This window comes from Chrysochloris asiatica, unplaced genomic scaffold, assembly GCF_000296735.1.
Source record: "Chrysochloris asiatica unplaced genomic scaffold, ChrAsi1.0 scaffold00072, whole genome shotgun sequence".
Taxonomy (NCBI): domain Eukaryota; kingdom Metazoa; phylum Chordata; class Mammalia; order Afrosoricida; family Chrysochloridae; genus Chrysochloris; species Chrysochloris asiatica.
This window is the reverse complement of record NW_006408590.1, coordinates 11527317-11541162: the sequence shown is the minus strand read 5'-3', so window position 1 is coordinate 11541162 and position 13846 is coordinate 11527317.

Sequence of the window (13846 nt, the reverse complement as noted above, 5' to 3'; positions counted from 1 at the left end):
ACTTTGAGGCTGAAGTGGTCAGGAAGTCCAAATAGATTAAATGTGCGCAGGGAAGTAAACCAAAGACGGCCTCCAGAGTTCTGTTTTGAGTCCATGGATGGATTAGAATATGTTGGAAGGTAGGTGACAGAATTTCTGTCTAGTAAGTAGAATCAATTTATTAATTTCAAATTCTAAATCTGCTATCAGTTGTGAGTTGGCATGATAGCCAATCACTTTGTGTCTCAGTTTCCCCATCTATGAACTATAAATAGCAATAGTTCCTATTTTTAAAACATCTATAATGATTATATCATGTAAAATTGTTTAACAGGTTTAGCATGTAGTAAACCTGATGGCTACTTTTGCTGTTGTTTTACGTTTTTACTGTGAATTCAGTGCTTTGCAGAGCAGATCATCAGTTTCATATTCAGCAAATCACATACATTGCTTCATTACCATGATTGCAATCCCCTCTGTGTACCATCAGTTAACTGTTGTTGTTACGTGCCGTGGAGTCAGTTCTGACTCATAGCTACCCTGTACAGGGTTTCTGAGGCTGTAAATCTTTATGGGAGCAGAAATCCTCATCTGTCTCCAGTGGAACAGTTGGTAGTCTCGAACTGCTGACCTTGCGGTTCACAGCCTGATTTGTAACCACTACACTACCAGACCTCCTTGCAGGCAGGTTTATATCTTAAATAAGTAGGTGGGGTGAGAGAAAAGATGGGTCACTTCCTCCTTCTCTGGGACCTAAACTAAAATTAACCATAGTTGTTAAGTGCCACTTAGTCAGTTCTTACCCATACAGATCCTGTATAGGGTTTCCTAGGAGTGCATAGTGAGCTTGAACCACTCACCTTGCAATTCAAACTGGCTTTCCAGTCCAGCACATTAACCCACAGAGCCACAAATGGGATGAATGATTTAAATACAAGCCCACACCTAGCCAATGTGGATTAGGTGGAGCCTGTTTTTATGTAATCCACTTTATCTGGGAGTATCTCTCCAGAATTCCAGGCTCCAAACACATGAAGTTTTTCTTTTGACAATCTAGCTTCCAAACACCTTGTAAGTATTATTACACATAAACAGTTGTACAATCAACCCCATGTTGTTCCGCCTACCTATGGCCCTTTAAATCCAATCCTCATCCTTACAGATCATGAATGCCTCACACTTGTTGCTTGAGATCAAGGATTAGCATCAGAATAATGGTCAATATGTACTGAGTGCAACTGTAAGCCAGACACTGTTCCTAAATTACTGCTTTTTAATATGTAAATATCCTTATGGGTTTTTAATCCCATTTTTAAAATTGGAGAAATGAGACACTAATGAGTAGAGCAATTTGTCGAAAGTCCCTAACAATAATGAATAGAAATGTAGCAGTCTGCAGAGCCTTCCCTCTTAACTATGAGATGGTATTGCTATATACTGTGAGTACATAGTATGTGCATGTTTACTCTCCCTCCGTTACCCAAAACAGACATCACTAATCAATCACAGAACCCTCCCAAGCCTGATTTTGAATCTGTTGTTTCAGAAGCTCCTACCTGTTAGTTGATGAAAGTTGGCACTAGAAAGGAAATCTATCTGCTATCTCTATTCTCGATCCTCCTCCCTTGCTTGACTCTGTCCTTCTCCTCAGTTTGTTTCTCCTCTGACTCTGGCCCTCTAGACTTGGCATAGGATCTTGGTCTCCTTCGGGGTTGACTCAAGGCTGACACTTGCCCCAGGTTCTTCTTACTCTCTTCCTGGTCTCTTTGTCATCCCTGTTTCATCATAAGCTGCTCTGTGATTCAGTCAGTGAGATGTAGAAGGGAATTAGGAGCAATGGGCAAGGCAGACAAAGGAAGGTCACAATAGCAGGTTCCTCCTGAGAAAATATCTTCGTGAACAGAGGTGTGGACATCACACCCTAAAGATCTTACAGCTAGGACTAGATCGCTGAATTATGCTGCCAGTGCCTTTGAAAATGGCAAAGAACTCATCTCTAATCAAATGAACCATAAACACAAGAAAACCTTTTCATTTTGGAGAGACCAGGTTAGTTATCTATTGTTCATATGTTGGGAGGTGGAAAAGGAATGGTTTCTGACTCGCTGAGTGATGCTGGCAAATCTTAGCCTCTCTGAGCTGTGCTTTCCTTGTCTGACAAGTGTCTCACTTGAATTTAGGACTTTCATGGACTCTTTCAGTTCCAACAGTCTATGTTATTATAGTCCATGCTTCAGAGGTTCTTAACTTCATCAGCTTTTTCAGGGATACTACCTGACTGTGGCATTGTAGGATATGCACTGGATTGTTAACCACAAGGTCAGTAGTTCAAACCCACCAGTCGCTTCTGAGAAACCACAGGGCTGTTGTGAGTTGGAACTGACTGAATGGCATTTAGCAACAACAACCATACTGTTTCCTCAACTATTTCTAAGAATTACCAGGAGATGCGCACATGTCCACAGGCCATCTGACACCTTGTCTTTTTCTCCTGCTTTAGCATCACCCCCTTTTGCCTACTGACTTCTATGCATGTGGAACTTGAACAATGAATAAGGAAGACCATAGAAGAGTTGATGCATTTGAGTTATGATGTTTGCAGAAAAATAGTGAAAGCATCATGGACTGCCAGAAGAACAGACAAATCCATGCTGGAAGAAGTACAACCAGAGTGCTCCTTAGCAACCAAGATGGTGAGACTTTGTCTCTCAAGCATCTGACATGTTATTAGGAGAGACCAGTTCATGGAGGAGGAGGACATCATCCTTGGTAAAGTGGAGGGTCAGCAAAAAAGAAACAGACCCCCAACAAGATAGACTGACACAGTGGCAGCAGCAATGGATTCAAATATGTCAACAATTGTGAGGATGGTGCAGAACCAGGTAGTGTTTCCTTCTGTTGTGCATAAAGTCACGATGAGTCAGAACCAACTTGATGGCACCTAACAACAACATTACCTGTGTACTCCTGAGGTGCTGCGTCTGTGGACTTTAACATCTTTTAACAGCAGCTGCCAGCACAGTCACAGAAAAATGAATGTCCCTGTAGTGCCAAAGCTCTTTAGATATTTGCACACATGTGGCAAGTATGTCTCTGCTCCAGTGTTGAAACCTGAAGCAAGACAACCCAACTTGGCCACTGATGTTTGAATCCTATGACTACTTGCTAAAAGGCTTGTTGAGTTGCTCTGAAATCTCTTACAGGTACCATTTAGGTTCTGGACTGCATGACAGACTTTTCTCTATTTCCACAAAGGACATCACATATCGGCTGAAAATCCAAGACACACAAAAATATAAGACTGATTTAATCTGTCCATGGAAACCATTGAGACAAATTCATTATCTGAGCTATTGAGAAGCAGAGCAAGTTATAAATAGAACCACAGTGAGTCACAGCCATGGGACTTTGCTCAGAATCTCTCGCTCATAAAATGACACACTAGTTACACGTCTGCTGGGGCTCATCCCGGACATCAGAATCCAGCCTTGTGCCGGGACTGAGGGACTCTATTACAGAGACTGAGTGAGGGCCACTGGGCATTGGCACCTTCATGCTGGACCCAGCCTCCCGGTGGAGACATACCACCTGACACAGGAAGTACAGACAAAGTGACAAAAATTTTCACTAGAAAAAAATAAAATTCCTTTTGCCACAAACAATCTCTCCTTAATTTTTCTTGAGGTGGTATAGTTACTAATTTAAGTCCTTCACATACTTTCCCAGGAATGAGCTGAATTTATGATTTGATTGCATACCCTGCATAGCTTAATGGATTCAGAAGGAGTAAAAAACAAACAAACACTGCCACCATGTTGAGTCGACTCACAGCGACCCTATGGGACATCGTAAAAGTGCCCCTACCTGTCCAACACTATAAATCTTTGCAGAAGTAGATTACCACACCCTTCTTCCACAGGGAGATTGGTGGGTTCCAACTGCTGGCTTTTGGGCTAGCAGCCAAACACTTAAACACTGCATCACCTTCAGAGAGAATACGGGCTTGAAAATCCCAGCTCCACTACCTACCTACTGACTGCATGACAGTGAACAAGCCTGACAAACTCTCTATAACCTTTATTTATAAAGTGGAGTTTTTATGGGGATTAAAAATGTATTAACATCCGCAAAGCAAAGCACCCCAGAGGGTCCCACCCACGATCATTGTTCAATCAAAGTCATTCTCTTTCCTTCTTGTCCCAGATTTTATGTCAGATGCAAAACACACATACTTCAGGTGCTACTGCTGTTTCAGCTTGGCAGGCACCTCGTCTCACTAAAGTCTTTAGAAACCCCCAAAGTACTATATTTTTCTCCTGGTAAGTAGCTCACTGCCCACAACTTCCCATCACTTTGCATTAAGTGAGCCCCAGAAATGAGTCACACTACTTACAGAAGCAAATGCAGGAGCCACACCCAAAGCACAGACATCTTGTCTTTCCCAAGAAGTTGTCAGTGCCCAAAAAACACACACAAAAAAAATGGTTCCAGGACCTAGGGGCCCCACAATTAGAAAGCCCTAAGCTCCTAAACTCCCCCAAGTTACCTCGGCATTCATATACAAACCTGAGTTCAATTCATCTCAATGAGTTCAGTTCAGTTCAGTTCAATGAATTTTGGAGCATTGAGTGGTAACTGGGAGTCACTGGACAACATTCAAATCTGAATTTGCTGCTTTGGTGGCATGGAGGGTGGGGTAGAAGAGGAAGGAGTGTGGGTACAGAAACATGGCCCAATCATGTTCCCTTTTAGATAAGTGGGCAATGCTAGGTTAAGTCTAAAACAATACCCCTTCTGTTTGGTGTTTAGATGGTGATTGTTTGCTTTTTGAAACATCTACCATTGTATTTAAATTATGACTTTGATTTACGTGAAAAATTTCAAGAACTTATCTATTGATTAAAACAACAACAAAATAATAATAAAAGACATGCCAGTTGCTGTCCCGTCCATTCTGACTCATGGTGATACCATTTGTTTTAGAATAGAATTCTGCAGAGAGTTGTTTTTGTGTTTTAAGTTTTTATTATGAATTGAGTGATAGTTTACATGGGGAAACATCAGTTTTACACTCATCCTATCATATTCATTTCATTGCAATGATTACAATCCTCTGCATGCTTCATTCATCATTCAACAGTATTGACTTCTATTTCTTTTTTTTTTTTTTTTTGGATATGCACCAAAACACTCAGGAATATACAATCATTCAAATAGCCAAAGGGCACACCCTGTGAGCCTGTCTCCTGGCCGCCAGCACACATCCCCTCTCCCTCCATGAGTCTAGAGTCCTCAGCTGCTCCATCTCTCCATGTCATCATCTCTGCCTCATCACTTCTCTGGGTAGAGTCCCACACTCCACTACTGATCTTCTCCCTTGATGGCCCCAGGGTCCTCCGCTCCGGGACTATAAGATTGACCACTCACCCCTTTTTGCTAAAAAACTTCTACCTTTATAGTTGAGACAATCGCAAAGTCATAATAACAATTAGTCACTATTGAATCATGAGCATCTTGTCCCCATCTCCTTTCACCAGACCTGTCTACACAAGATGAAAACCACTTAGTGGGGATTCTACCTTCCTCCACACACTCTGAATCTAAATTCCCTCTTGAAAACTTGTAAGCCAGTCACTTCGTGCCTTTACAATCCCTCCCTCCAACCCATTTTAGGTAGCCAATGTTTAAGTTGCTCATCTCTATTAACCCTGCGTACAGAGGGGATAGGAATCATCCTTGCTGTAAAGATTCTTTCCCTCTTGGTTGGTATTTTAAGGTACTACATCCATGAGTATAGGTCAAATTAATCAGATTGTAGTGATTTACACTTGTTTTAAAAAAGAAAAAAAAACAAACTTTTTTCTTCCTCTAATTGGGTTCTGAAAATCCAGCCATCAAAGCTAGGTCCAATGGACACTGTCTGCAAGTTTGGGTGCCCTTGTGCGTATCCCCTCACTTCATATCAACTGGACACTTCACTCTCAGGTCTAGCCCTCTGTGGCCATGTCCTTGTCCGTGGGCTCAGGAGTTCCCTGGTCTCACTGTACTTCGGCCAACTATCTCTCACCATACTTCAGGTCAATGGGGTCTATGTAACTTGGTTAGACTCAGCCCATCTCTTCATAACTGCTTTTCCCCCACTTCCTTTTACCAGTAGACCAATGTGGTCACCAGAAAGCTTATATGCCTGCTCGTGTACTCCTTTTGAGTTTCAGTCTTGGAAGGGGGTTTGTCCTGAAGGGACTTGATTGCTTGCCTTTATGGCTCCCAGGCAAACAGCTTGCTTGTTCTTGTAGTAGCCAATCGAACTGCTGTTTTTGTTTTTTGTTTTTCCTGCTGGTCTTTCTTTCAAGAAGTATCTTCTGTTCCTCTAGCTGTTCCAGGCTGGTCTACTTGTCTTTTCAAGTGGGAATTTCCCATCTCAGAAGGTTCTGGATGGGGATTAGGATTCCAACTAAGGTCTTATACCCTACAAGGGCTCTGGAAGAAGCCTCTTTCACTGGGCAAGTTCTAGCACCCCTTTTAGGTATTCCAATCAGTTATAGGCTGAAGGCAGGCTTACAAGCTTTCCATAATCATGTTTCCAGATATTCCTTTCTATCCCCCTCAAGTGTCTATTTTACAATAGTAGGCAAGGGTAACAAATATTCATAAATCAATCAAGTATTTTAAGATTATTTCCCCTCTTTTACCCATTCAGACTATGCCTCAGTCCTTGTATTACAGAGCCCTTTTGTTCCAGGGTTGAGGATACATCACCATTTACCTCTGACCCATTTAGCCCATGCAAGCCAGTCTAAGTGTTCTTCTATCCACCTTCTTCTTCTATCCTCCACCCCCTTCTTGGGTATTACCCATCCTAACACCTGAACTGTGATGTGTCTACCCACTACCCTGTGCTCTACCATCCACTTCCTCCCCTCCCTCTACATTCGCACCCCACCCCCCACTCCCCAGTAACCAACAAAGAATTTTTCATTTTTTCATTTTTCTTTCTTTTAGTGTGGGTATCTTTTCTTAAGCTTTTACAATAATGGTCTTATGTAATATTTCTCCTTTAGTGACTGAGTAATTTCACTCAGCATAATTTCCTCAAGGTTCATCCATGTCATGCAGTGGCTTGCAGCTTCCTTGTTATTCTTCAAGGTAGCATAATATTCCATTGTGTGTATGTACCACAGTTTTTTTTATACATTCTTCCATTGATGGGCACTTAGGCTGTCTCCATCTTTTCTGCAGAGAATTTTTTAAGCAGTGAAGTAGATTTCTTCCCAGGCTCCTCTAGGTGGATTTGAATCACTAATCTTCTGGTTAGTAGCCAAGTGCTCACTGTTTGTACCACCTAGAAACTATGTGTACAAAAGTAGGTATGCCTATATTTTTAGATCATCCCATTCTGGTTTTCAGGCAGCAGGTTTGAGTGGAGAAGTACATGGCATGATGCTCAAAAGACCTGACTTAGTGCTGGTTCTCCCACTCACTGTGTGGATTTCAAATTTCTGAGCCTCAGAGGTTTACCTGTAAAGTGGAGTGTCCACCTGTCCTACTTATCTTACAGGAATACAGCACTATAAAATATATAATAACACTAAACCCAACCCAACCCACTACCATCACATCTATTCCAACTCATAGTGACCCCATAGGACACAGTAGAACTGCTCCATAGGAGTTCTTAGGCTGTACATTTTTATGGGAGCAGACAACCTCATTTTTCTCCCACAGAGCAGCTGGTAGATTGGAATCATTCATCTTTCAGTTATCAGCACAGTATTCAATGAATTGTACCACCGTAGCTCTTTTTTTTTAATTAGATTCATTTTTTCAATTTTATGTTTTCTAAGTGTAAAAATAATTCCGATAATACAATAGAAAATTTGGAAAATAAATTTAAAAAGACCTGTTTTGCCATCATCCAGAGACAACCATTGTTAATATTTTGATGCCATACTTCCAAATATTTTCCTGTTAATTTCTATACACATGTATACACAGATCATGTTCACTTATCTTTTTGTTTCCTTTCTTTTCAAAACCTGGATTTCAGGGACACTTTATTTATTTTTAAGGTTTTCATTGTGGATTGAGTGAATCAGTTTTACATTCAACAAATCACACATCTTGTTTCATTAAAATGATTATAATCCCCTCCATGTACTATCTGTTAACAAAATTTCTCTCTATTCACTTTAGTTCTTTTTTGTTTTTAAACACTCAGGCATATATAATAATTTACACCACCAAAGGGCATATTCTGCAAGTCTGCCTCCTGGTCACCACCTCTTAGTCCCTCTCTTCCCATGAATCTAGATTCCTCAGCTGCTCCCTCTTTCCATGTCCCCATCTCTGCTTCCATCTCTGGTGCCACTGCTTCTCTGGATAAGGTCCCGCATTCTGCCTATGCTCTTCTCCCCTGATGATCCCCGGGTCCTCTGTTTCTGGACAGTAAGATTAACTACTCCCCCATTTTTGTTACAAAACTTCTACCTTTGTGATTGTGACAATCACAATTAGTCATGATAATAATTGCTCATGATTGAATCATAAGAATCTTATCCCCATCTCTTTTAACCAGACTTCAGGGACACTTTAATAAGACTATTTTGAAATGTTATATAATTAATTCAATTTAGATTAGTGCTAAAGTATGACTCTAATTAAACATTGTTGTTGTTGCTAGGGGCCATCGAGTTGGTACCAACTCATAGCGACTCTATGCACAACAGAATGAAACACTGCCCGGTCTTGGACCAACCTCACAATTGTTGCCACAGTTGAGTCCATTGATGCTGCCACTTTGCCAATCCATCTCACTGGGGGTCTTCCTCTGTTTCTCTGACCCTTCACCTTACCAAACATGATATCATTCTCCAGTGACTGGTCCCTCCTGACAATATGTCCAAATTATAGTTTTAAAAAACTTTTCATTGTGTATTGAGTGACAGTAAATAGACAAGATCATTAGCTTTACTTTCAACCAATCGTATGTTTTGTTTCATCTCAGTGATTACACTCCCCTCCCTGCAAAAATAGTTATCCTGCTTCCACCTTGTGGCTTCCCTTTTATATCTTATTTTTCACAAATGAACACAGCAAAAATATTTGATGTATACATCCAAAACAAAAAGCATATCTTTAGTTAAATGCCCAAAGGGCATATTTTGCAAGTCAGCCTCCTGCCTGCAGGCACATAGCCTTTCTTAGTCCATGGGTCTAGAGTCCTCAGCTGCTCTATCTCTCTATGCCATTGTCTCTGCCACCATCTCTGCTGTCCTTTTCTAGGTAGAATCTCACACTGCACTCTTCTTGATGGTCCTGGGATCCTCTGTTCCTGAAATGAAAGATGAACTACTTCCTGCTTTTAATTACACATCTTCTATAATTACAGTTCTGACAATCCCAATTAATCCTGTTAACAATTATTCACAACTGAGTCATAAAATCCTATCACCATCACCCCCCATCTTCTTTCACCAGTTCCATCTGGCAAAGAGGAAAACTATTCAGTGGGGATTCTACTTCATCCCCTCATTCTGAAACTAAGAACACTCATGAAAATTTGTAAGCCAGCCACTTTGTGCCTTTATAGCTCTCCATTTTTTATTTCCAATGTCTAAATTGCCTGTCCCTAACAACCCAGTTCACCGAGGAAACAAGCTTGATCATTGATATGAGGAATCCTCCCATTTCAGTTGGAATTTTGAGCAACTGAATCCATAAGCAAAGGTCCAGTTCATCAAATTGTAGCAATTTACCCTTGTTCACAGTATTAACCATCTGTATCTTCATCTGGTCTAGTTCTGATCTGCTAGCCATCCAAGCTAGGTCAAATGGGTACTTTCTGCAAGTTTGGGAATTCATGCATGTCTCCCCACACATCACACCAGCTGACCATTTCACTCTCAGCTCCAGCCTACAGTGGCTGGTCAATGTCCATGGGCTAGGGAGTTCATTCATCTCCCTAAACTTCAGACCAGCCAGCCCTTCCTCTTATCTCTCTCATCTCAAGGACAATGGGTGTCAACCCATGCCTTCATTGCTCCATTTCCTCCACTTCCACTCACAAGTTACCAGGGTGATCACCAGCGCGCACACTAGACTGCTCATGGGTTCCCTTTGAGTTTTAGTCTTAGAAGGGGTTTTTCCCTGAATGGCTGACTTTTCTTGCCTGTTTGCCTCCAAGGCAAACAGCTTGCTTGATATTCTAACAGCCAAACAGACTACTACTTTTTTTCTGCTGGTCTTTTCTTTCAATAAGTTTCTTCTATTCTTCTAGCCATTCTGGGTTGGTCTACATGTCTTTTCAAGCGGTAATGTCACACCTCAGAAGGTCCTGGGTGGGGCTCAGGATTCCACCTAATGTTCTCTACTCCACAAGGACTTAACAAGAAGTCTATTACCCTGGGCAAATTCTAATTCCCCTTTTAGGTAATCCAATCAGTTATAGGCTGAAGATAGGATTACAAGCTTTTTGTGATCACAATTCCCAATATTCATTTCCATCACACTTAAATGTCTATTTTACAATAGTAGACAGAGAAAAGGAATATCCACAAGGCAGTCAAGCAGCTTAATATTTTTTCCCCACCTTTACCCACTCAGACTATTTCCACAGCTCTTAAAGTATATAATTGTCATTGTTAAGTGCCATTATGTTTGTTCTGACTCACAGCGACCCTGCATAGGGTTTTTTGCAGGAGCTGAACGTCTTATCTTACTGCCACAGAACATCTAGTGGTGCCACAGAACAGACCTTATGGTTCATGGTCCAGTGCTTAGCATACGCTCCCAAAGTATATAGTAGTACATGTTGTTGTTAAGTTCTGTCGAGTCAATTCTAACCCATAGCAACCCTGTATAGGAGCAGCTAGTGAGCTTGAACCACTGACTTTGCAGTTCAAATGACTTTGCAGTCTGACATATTAGCCCACAGCACCATATCAGGACTCTATAGCAGTACATGGAAAATTATAATACAATATAACATGTTAGATTGGTTGTTGTCTTAATTTTTATTGTGAATTGGGTGGTTTACGAAGCAGATTAGGTTTCCATACAACAAACCACACAGAATTTGTTTTCAATCCTCACAATTTAATATCACTTTTCCCATTCCTTCCCTATATTTCCTGTTTCTATACTTCCTTCTTTCCTAATCTAAACATCCTGGCTTCTAAGGAGCCTTGCTGCAAACACAGATTTGTTTGTTCTTATGGCAGTCCAGGGTACTTTTAGTATTCTCCTCCAATACCATAACTCAAATGCATCAATTCTTCTATAGTCTTCCTTATTCACTGTCCAGCTTTCACATCCATATGAGGCTATTGAAAATACCATGGTTGGGTCAGATTCACCTTAGTCCTCAAACTGTTATCTTTGCTCTTGAATACTTTAAAGAGGTCTTGTGCAGCAGATTTGCCTTATGCAATATGTCATCTGATTTCTGGACTACTGCTTCCATGAGTGTTAATGGCTGATCTGAGCAAACTAAAGTCTTAGACAACTTCAATCTTTCTCCATTATCTTGATGTTACTTATTGGTCCAGTTGTAAAGATTTTTGTTTTCTTTACATTGAAGTACAACCCATACTGAAGGCTGTGGTGTTTTATCTTCACCAGTAAGTATTTTAAGTACTTTTCGCTTTCAACAAGCAAGGTTGTATCATATGCAGGTTGTTAATGAGTCTTCCTCCAATCCTGATGCCATGTTTTTCTTCATATCCAGCTCCTCAGATTATTTGCTCAACATACAGGTTGAATAAGTATGGTGAAAGAATACAGCCCTGGCACACACCTTTCCTAATTTTAAACCATTCAGTGGTTCCTGGTTCTGTTGGAACCACTGCTTCTTGGTCTATGTATAGATTCTGCATGAGCACAATTAAGTATTCTGGAATATTCATTCTCTGCAATGTTGTCCACAGCTTGTCATAACCCACGTAATCGAAAGCCTTTGTATAGTCAATAAAGCACAAGTAAACATCTTTCTGGTGTCCTCTGCTTTCAGCCAAGATCCATCTTATGTCAGCAATGATATCTCTTGTTCCATGTCTGAATCTAGCTTGAACCTCTGGCAGCTCCCTGTAAATGTACTGCTGCAGCTGTTTTTGAATTATCTCTAGCAAAAATTTTACTTGAACAAAGTTTTACTTGAACACTTTAAAGAAAACTTTGCAGCAGATTGACCCAACACAATATGTCATTTGATTTCCTGACTGTGGCTTCCATGAGTGTTGACTGTGGATTCAAACAAGCTGACGTCTCTGACAACTTCAGTCTTTTCTCCACTTATCATGATGTTATTTACTGGTCCAGTTGTGAAGTTTTTGCAGAGGAACAATCCCTACTGAAGGCTGTAGTCTGTGATCTTCATCAGTAGACATTTCAAGTCCTCTTCACTTCTAGCAAGTAAGGTTGTGTTATCTGCATATTGCAGGATGTTGATGAGTCTTCCTCCATTCCTAATGTCACATTCTTTGTATCCTCCAAGTTCTCAGATTATTTGTTCAGCAAACTAATTGAATAAGTATGGTGAAAGGATACAACCCTAGCATAGCACACATTTTTTCTGATTTTAAACCATAGTTGGTCAGTGTACAGATTTCTCAGGAGCATAATTAAGTTCTGGAATTCTCATTCTTTACAATGTTATCCATAGTTTGATATGATCTATACAGTCTAATGCCTTTACATCTAATAAAGCCCAAGCAAACATTTTTCTGGCATTCTTTACTTTCAGTAATGATCCATCAGCAATGGTTGCATGTCCTCTTCTGAATCTGAATTTAATTTCTGGCAGCTCCTTGTCAATGTAATGCTGCAATCATTTTTTCATTATCTTCAGCAAAATTGCCTTGCATGTGATAGTAATGATATTATTTAGTGATTTCCACATTCCATTAGGTCACCTTGCTTTGAAATGGGCACACATATGGATCGGTTGGCCAGGTAGCTACCTTCCAAATTTCTTGGCACAAATAAGTGAGAGGGCCCAGTATTGTGTCAGTTTTTGTCAACATGCTGATTTGTATTCCATAATCCTGCACCTTGTGTTTGCACCAATGCCCTCAGGGCAGCTTGGACTTCTTCCTTCAATACCACTGTTTCTTGATCATATGCTTCTTGAAATGATTGAACATCAACCAATTCTTTTGGGTACAGCAACTGTCTATTCCTTCCATCTTCTTTTGATACTTGCTGCATCATTCAATATTTTGCCTATAGAATTCTTCAGTATTACAACCAAAGGCTTGGATTTTTTTCTTAAGTTCCTTCAGCTTGAAAACTGCTCGGTGTGTTCTTCTCTTTTGATTTTTAACTCCAGGTCTTTGTGCATTTCATTATAATATTTTGTCTTCTGGAGCTACCCTTTGAAATGTTCTGTTCAGCTCTTCCACATCATCATTTCTTCCAGTCACTTTAGCTTCTCTGAGCTCAAGAGCAAGATTCAGAATCTCTCCTGACATCCATTTTGGTCTTTTCTTTCCTTTCTGTCTTTTTAATGTACTTTGTTTTCTTCATGTACTGGATATGGATAATATGATATTCCTATTTCCATTTTTTAAGGAAGCACCACCATAGTTGCACCATTTTATGGTCCTGTCAGTTGTATACAGGGGTTTTAGGTCCTGCCAGTGGTATATAGGGATTTCAGTCTCTGCACACCTTCACCATTCTTTCTTTCTTTCTTTTTTTCAAAAATAAGATCTTTTTTTGTCATCATTAAAAGTCTGAATTTTAAACAGATTCTTGAACTGGTGGCTCATAGCCATCTGCTCGTTCAACTTTAGCACCTGTCTCATCTCCAGTAGCTTTTCCAGAACTACTACCTTCACCATGAAGCTCTATGGGTTTCCTATGCCCATCT